The 7,000-nt window shown below is 43.6% G+C and overlaps 1 non-coding gene and 2 pseudogenes across 1 annotated transcript; all 3 read right to left on the reverse strand.

Annotated features, from left to right (window-relative positions):
* Positions 1-2,296, reverse strand: LOC149094546 (large subunit ribosomal RNA; annotated as a pseudogene).
* A 499-nt stretch (positions 2,297-2,795) lies between these two features.
* On the reverse strand, positions 2,796-2,950 carry LOC149094547 (5.8S ribosomal RNA). Its single transcript, XR_016198217.1, has one exon. It is a non-coding gene; the product is annotated as a 5.8S ribosomal RNA (ribosomal RNA).
* A 488-nt stretch (positions 2,951-3,438) lies between these two features.
* On the reverse strand, positions 3,439-5,495 carry LOC149094548 (small subunit ribosomal RNA; annotated as a pseudogene).
* Between the last annotated feature and the right edge of the window lie 1,505 nt (positions 5,496-7,000).

Here is a 7,000-nt window from a genome sequence, read left to right on the forward strand (position 1 = left end):
GCGGATATGGGTACGGTCTGGCGGGAAAGTTATAATCTCTAACATAGATTTTCAAGGGTTTCCAAAAGTGCACTGGACACCGCAAGAGCCGCGGTGCTTTACGGTACCGGAATCCCTATCTCCGGTTAAACCGATTCCAGGGACTTGGTACCTTACAAAGAAAAGACAACTCTTCCCAGGACTTTTGGAAACATCTCCATGTTAGTTTGCGTTACCGCATTTACTTCCGAAGAAGCAATCTCCCACGCCAGGTTCGGGAATATTAACCCGATTCCCTTTCGCGAAACACCACAGTCAACTTGATAATTGTATCTGGGACTTTGGTTAGGGATTTCTCCCCATCGCTTAGGACCGACTGACCCATGTTCAACTACTGTTCACATGGAACCCTTCTCCACATTGGTCCTCAAGGGTCTCACTTGAGTATTTGCTACTACCACCAAGATCTGTAATAGTGAAAGCTCCAGGCTGACTTACGTCAGACACCTTCGACGCTATCACTACATTCTTCCTACTCGTTAAAGCTTATATCATGATAAATAATATATATGATTGCCTTAACGGTTAGGTATAGGTTCAACGCTTGAGCGCCATCCATTTTCAGGGCTAGTTGCTTCGGCAGGTGAGTTGTTACACACTCCTTAGCGGATTCCAACTTCCATGGCCACCGTCCTGCTGTCTTTAGCAACCAACACCTTTCATGGGATCTCATTAGCGTCAGCATCGGGCACCTTAACCTAACGTTTGGTTCATCCCACAGCGCCAGTTCTGCTTACCAAAAATGGCCCACTGGGCACCATCATACAAAGTATGTTCAGCTTTAAAAGTTTAACAAGTTGAACTTCGCACCCATTAGGAGTTTGAGAATAGGTTGAGGCCATTTCGGCCCCAAGACCTCTAATCATTCGCTCTACCGGATGCTACTGGTACTTCCATTGGTGCCAGCTATCCTGAGGGAAACTTCGGAAGAAACCAGCTACTAGACGGTTCGATTAGTCTTTCGCCCCTAAACCCGGATCTGACGATCGATTTGCACGTCAGAATCGCTACAGACCTCCACCAGAGTTTCCTCTGGCTTCATCTTGTCCGGGCTTAGTTCACCATCTTTCGGGTACTAACATATATACTAGTGCTCCGCGAAAATCTCGGTAAAGTGGATATATCACGGGCTGATATTGCGGTATACTCTTACAAGCATACATCATATCAATTTCTTTCAATTCGCCTTTCAAGCCTAAACAAGACTGATCAGCTTGCATACATGTTAGACTCCTTGGTCCGTGTTTCAAGACGGGTCGGATAGAGTACCGATCTACTGACCACAGAATCACTAGGTTAACGTAAGCTTGCCACTTTTACCAACAAACCACCAAAAGCCAGCCAATCCATGAGTTGTTTCAACACCAGGTGAAGAAACAGACATCATCAACGAAAGACTAGTCGGATTCGTCAGAGCAGATGACAAGCATTGTTGACCCTGCATAAGCAGAGATTCATCTCCAATGTGACTGTGGTAACAGTTGCCAACACTAGCTCACAGGCTAAGTCTAATAACGCAAGGAATATTAGTAGCTGTGAAAACTAAATGCTGATTAGGTGTGTGTTTAGTACACCTTGCTGTTATCACTTGAACAAGAGTTTTGCACTCTCCTTCACATTGGTCGTGGTTTGAGCACGAGAGTTGAGAAAATGCACTCCTCATGCACATATTGCACTCCTCCTATCAATACCAAGATCCAAGGGCAGGCTAAAAGTTACCCCTTAACCTACTGATCTTGGAACGCTGTAAAGCATTCTTAGCACTGAATAGAAAAAGGCAACAATACACAAGAGAAGCTGAGTTCTCCTCTCAGCTACACTTCGTGGTTCTATCCGTTTCTCTACAAGCGGTTTCACGTCCTTTTGAACTCTCTCTTCAAAGTACTTTGCAACTTTCCCTCACGGTACTTGTTTGCTATCGATATTACCATCGTATTTAGTCTTAGGAGGAGTTTACCTCCTAATTTGGATTGCACTCTCAAGCAATCTGACTCTATCCGCGACTAAAGCCAGTAATCGATATTCCATTAACCAAGATCTGCCACCGGCCTAGAACCGTCTCTGGGAAGAGGGCCCTTGTCAGAGGGACTTGCAGATTTAGTTGAAATAATCGTGACTCTAGCCATTACGCAGCACCGCTTTCCACCTTTCAATGGAAAACCTTTGCGCCGGACTCATCCCTTTTCACTCGCCGTTACTCAGGGAATCTCATTTGATTTCTTTTCCTCCGCTGAATTATATGCTTAAATTCGGCGGGTAACCTCACCTGATCTGAGATCAAAAATATTGATTAAGTTGATTAATGTTTATTTGTGTTGTTTGCAAGCAAGCAACGTAAATCTACTTTAATGTTTGCACAAATTTTGCCTTTGCATTACTTCTTAGGTCTGCTTTAACAGCATGAAATAGCTACTATTTGTACGATTTATACAAGTGCAAGAAGATTCATCAGTTAACAGGTTAGTTGATCACCATAGTTATCTGCAATACGACTTTAGCGTCGTCAGATAGGCGACTAACCTTAGAATCTCATGCTAGTATCTATTCATATATACTGCTTGCAGAGATGAAATATGCATTGTACACAAAATTTATCATGTGAAACAAGTAGATTTGAGATTCTCCTTACTAAATTGCAACGAATTGCAATTAAGAAAAGGAATAAAACATCAAGATTCATGCATATAAATATACAATCCTCTCAAAACAATGCATATATGGTAGTATGCAAGTGTTTTGTTGATTATTTTACATCTCAACTCTCAGACAGATGTGACCTCGGAAAAGACCCGAAAGCCGCAATGTGCGTTGGAAGCTCAAGTGCTCGGCGTGTCCTGCAATTCGCACCGATTATCGTAGCTAGCTACGTTCTTCATCGATTGGTAATTCGAGTGATCCACCGCTTGAAGATGTATCTTTGCCACCGTGGGACTTTTAATAAGTATCCTAAATCTGCATTGAGAGGGTTTGAAAACAATTGTATGCAGTTTATAAAAACCATAGTTGTCTTTACTTAGTTAGGCGAAGAAGTGTAAAACTTCCTTCTTTAAACCTTGCCGTCAGCATAAGCTGAAGACTTGAACAGGTACCAAGTATGTAGCAAGACAGGCTTTTCATTATAAACTACAATTGTTTTGCAAAAAGAAATTATGGCTATCGTTAGATAACCCTCACTCTTTGTTGCATTGGATAATGAAAGATGGATGTATGAATGAACGAATGTAATGCAAGTTAGAATCATGTTGCAATGGCTAAATGTTTGCATTAAACATTCACAATTGCGACTCTAATGCAAATACAATTCAATTGCATTCACCATATTAGCATCTACAATATCACTATGCAGAGTGTTTGATTGTTTGAAGGTTGTATTTCTCTTATAATAAGAGGGTAATACGTTAATGATCCTTCCGCAGGTTCACCTACGGAAACCTTGTTACGACTTTTACTTCCTCTAAATGATCAAGTTTGAACATCTTTCCAGCACAATCCGACCACTAGTTTCCCAATGGTCTGGATTGACCAGTCCGAAGTTCTCACTAAATCATTCAATCGGTAGTAGCGACGGGCGGTGTGTACAAAGGGCAGGGACGTAATCAACGCAAGCTAATGACTCACGCTTACTGGGAATTCCTCGTTCATGGGCAATAATTACAATGCCCAATCCCCATCACGAAATGGGTTCAAGCGGTTACCCACTCCTTTCGGAGCAGGAAACAGTATGCACGATGACCACTTCAGTGTAGCACGCGTGCGGCCCCGGACATCTAAGGGCATCACAGACCTGTTATTGCTCTGTTTCGTGCGGCTGCGAGCGCCGCTTGTCCCTCTAAGAAGTCCTTACAGTGCTACAGCATCCTTACCCTAGCCAATTCTGTAGGCTAATAGCAGCAGAGCCCTCAACAGCCGAAACCATCAAGAGATACTACCACCCACAGGTTGACTAAGGGGGAGTACTGCAGTGTAAACTGCAAGTCTATTTAGTAGGCTAGAGTCTCGTTCGTTATCGGAATTAACCAGACAAATCACTCCACCAACTAAGAACGGCCATGCACCACCACCCACTGAATCAAGAAAGAGCTCTCAATCTGTCAATCCTCTCAGTGTCCGGGCCGGGTGAGTTTTCCCGTGTTGAGTCAAATTAAGCCGCAAGCTCCACTCCTGGTGGTGCCCTTCCGTCAATTCCTTTAAGTTTCAGCTTTGCAACCATACTTCCCCCGGAACCCAAAAACTTTGGTTTCCCGGAAGCTTCCATTCGAGTCATGAAATTAGTTACTCAGAATGATCGCTGGTTGGCATCGTTTATGGTTAGAACTAGGGCGGTATCTGATCGCCTTCGAACCTCTAACTTTCGTTCTTGATTAATGAAAACATTCTTGGCAAATGCTTTCGCTGTAGTTTGTCTTGCGACGGTCCAAGAATTTCACCTCTAGCGCCGCAATACAAATGCCCCCGTCTGTCCCTCTTAATCATTACCTTGGATTCTTAAGACCAACAAAATAGAACCAAGGTCCTATTCCATTATTCCATGCAAGATCATTCAAGTTAAGGTAGTGGTACGCATCATATAGATGGTTGACCATACCGTTTTTAGGCACCTCTTTCGAGGTTTTGGACGCCTGCTTTGAGCACTCTGATTTTTTCAAGGTAAAAGTCTCGATCGCTTGAATCAACACTCGGTAAAGAGCATTGATAGCAAATATCGAGCAATTTTCTGTCTAAACACTATGAATGTAACCACCAGGAAAGAGGAATGAAGGTTCAAGCTAGCATCCGTAGACACAAGCAAGAAACCTAACATCACCATCTAACCCTTTAATCAGTGGACCCCATAGGTTCGACTGAAATCCAACTACGAGCTTTTTAACCGCAGCAACTTTAATATACGCTATTGGAGCTGGAATTACCGCGGCTGCTGGCACCAGACTTGCCCTCCAATAGATCCTCGTTAAAGGATTTAAATTGTACTCATTCCAATTACGGGGCCTCAATAGAGTCCCGTATTGTTATTTTTCGTCACTACATCCCCGTACTGGGATTGTGTAATTTGCGCGCCTGCTGCCTTCCTTAGATGTGGTAGCCGTTTCTCAGGCTCCCTCTCCGGAATCGAACCCTAATTCCCCGTTACCCGTTACAACCATGGTAGGCGCATAACCTACCATCGTCAGTTGATAAGGCAGTTGCTTGAGGGATACATCGTCGGCTCAGAGGCCATACGATTTGCTCAGTTATTCAGAGTCATCACAAGAAATGCAACCGAAGTTGCTAAGATCCCCACTGCTAGTCCTTAGACACCAACTTTTGCACAAATTGCTGCCAAGCCAAAGTCCAAATCTGCACCACCTAAACAGCAAGAAGCACCTCTGATACTCGCTCCATTAGAAAACACGACCGCAAATGTTGTTGACTTAGTTGATGAAAGTCTGGATGTTGGCTTCACCAGAGTCAACCGAGTCAGGAAGACCAAAAATGGCAATCTTCTTGTAGTCACAGGATCCAACACAGATAAAGAGGCACTCAAAGAGCGTCTTCTATCTTCCAACATTACCACCAAATATACCATTCGTGACCCCAAAAAACGATCGCCAAGACTGCTGATTTCGGACATCTCACCAATGATTCCGACCGATAAGGATCTCCTGCAAGAAATCCACCAACAAAACAGCCACATTAACACCGTCATAAACATCGAAGACTTTACCCAACAATGTAAAGTCGTTTTTCACCCAAGGCCAGATCGATTCGGCAATAAATCAGTAGTTGTTGAAGTTCCACCAACTTTGCGTGCAATTATGCTGTCTGCTCCACTTTATACGAAATGGCAAGTCCTACCCATAAAGGACTACATTTTGATCACCCGCTGCTTCCGCTGCCAAGGACTTGGTCATAGAACTGAGAAATGTCCACACAAGAATAGTACGTGTTCTCACTGTGCCACTGAAGGTCACGACTTCAAGACTTGTCCAACCAAAAACGACGCAAACACGGCCAAGTGCACGAATTGTACCCGCCACAACAGTTTACCTGGAGCTCGTCAGGTAGATGCTAAACACGCAGCTTATTCCAACCAATGTCCAGAACTTAGACGCTATAAAGAGGCCATTTTTAACTCCACCAATTATGGATTCTAGTCCAATCCACAATCATCATATCGCCCAACTCAACTGCAATAACAGCTTATCTTGTATCGCCCAATTGTCAGCACTGGCAGTTGATCGGAACTGGGATGTGTTGTTGTTGCAGGAACCACCTTGCCGTAAGAATACGCCACGACCAATAGGCTCTTTTCGTCTTTTCTATCCGACACTTCACGGAAATACAAGTCCGAAAGCGATCATAGGGGTCACCAATCCCTCGCTTTCCGTCTTTTTTCATCACCAATTATCCGATCCATATACCACGGTAGCCACCATCACGTACCCATCCGGTCCGGTCACTTTCGTCTCGCAGTACCATCCAGTCAAGCCTAGATCCAACAGGCCGAACACTGCTTTTATCGATAAATTACGTGAAGTCATAATCACTTTACATGACCACAAACTTATCATTGGTATGGATTGTAACGCATATTCACCAGCCTGGGGCTCTTCAACCGAAGACAGGAACGGGATAAGCATATGCGAGTTTATTTCATCTCACCATCTTTCGCTGTTAAATGACGGATTAATACCAACATTCCTAACTGAACGTGGCTCATCCTTCATTGACATCACATTAACAAGTCATAACATCATTAATGACATAACCGGCTGGTCCGTATTTAGCGAACATTCTCTTAGCGATCACCAAATTATTATCACCTCTTTTGGGTCTTCATCATCTGCTTCAAATGTTAGTCATGCACCACCAATATATAACACCAAACGTGCTAACTGGCCGCTTTTAAAGGAAAAAGTCTTGGCTTATAAACTCCTTTTTGATTCAGCAATTGCCTCAGCTTCAAGTTCATCAGACATTGAAG

The sequence above is a fragment of the Tetranychus urticae genome, chromosome 1 (assembly GCF_039701765.1).
Source record: "Tetranychus urticae isolate SD_2017Ah chromosome 1, NJAU_TeUrti_SD_1.0, whole genome shotgun sequence".
Taxonomy (NCBI): domain Eukaryota; kingdom Metazoa; phylum Arthropoda; class Arachnida; order Trombidiformes; family Tetranychidae; genus Tetranychus; species Tetranychus urticae.